The 392-nt window shown below is 49.5% G+C and overlaps 1 protein-coding gene across 1 annotated transcript in view; it reads right to left on the bottom strand.

The window, feature by feature from the left end:
* The window catches only part of LOC105002475 (chromosome unknown open reading frame, human C18orf42), a 31,040-nt gene that overhangs the window by 29,790 nt on the left and 858 nt on the right, over positions 1–392 (bottom strand). The window lies entirely within an intron of this gene.

The raw sequence follows: 392 nt of genomic DNA, 5'->3' as shown, positions 1-392 counted from the left end.
GTGGGTGGGGGCGGGGTGAGGCTTCCTTTTCTCCTGTTTTTATTTGAATTTTTTGAAGACCAGGCTCAACTCTTAACCTTAGGGGGAAAAAAAAATGCATTTTACCTTTTACCTAGCTAGCTGAGGTCCACAGCCACAGCGAATGCAAACCAACCTTTCAAGTTAAAGAATCACAACAAAGTTAAAGACTTTCAGGCCTCTCTCTTTTCCTTTCTCCTTCCCGCCGACCCGCCCCGACCCTGCCCCCCGCCAAGCGGTCTTCAGTGATACTACTATCAGAGCCTGTCATTTAAGAGAGGGGGTGAGGGGAAAAGACGGAAGGTCGGTCCCGGAGAGAGAGCTTCCTACATTAACAACGGTCAAGTTTCCCTGCCACTCCCTAACTCGACTGA

Source organism: Bison bison, unplaced genomic scaffold (genome assembly GCF_000754665.1).
Source record: "Bison bison bison isolate TAMUID 2011002044 unplaced genomic scaffold, Bison_UMD1.0 scf7180017864453, whole genome shotgun sequence".
NCBI classification, from domain to species: Eukaryota; Metazoa; Chordata; class Mammalia; order Artiodactyla; family Bovidae; genus Bison; species Bison bison.
The sequence above is the reverse complement of the archived record's forward strand: the minus strand, read 5'-3'. Positions and strand labels throughout refer to the sequence as shown.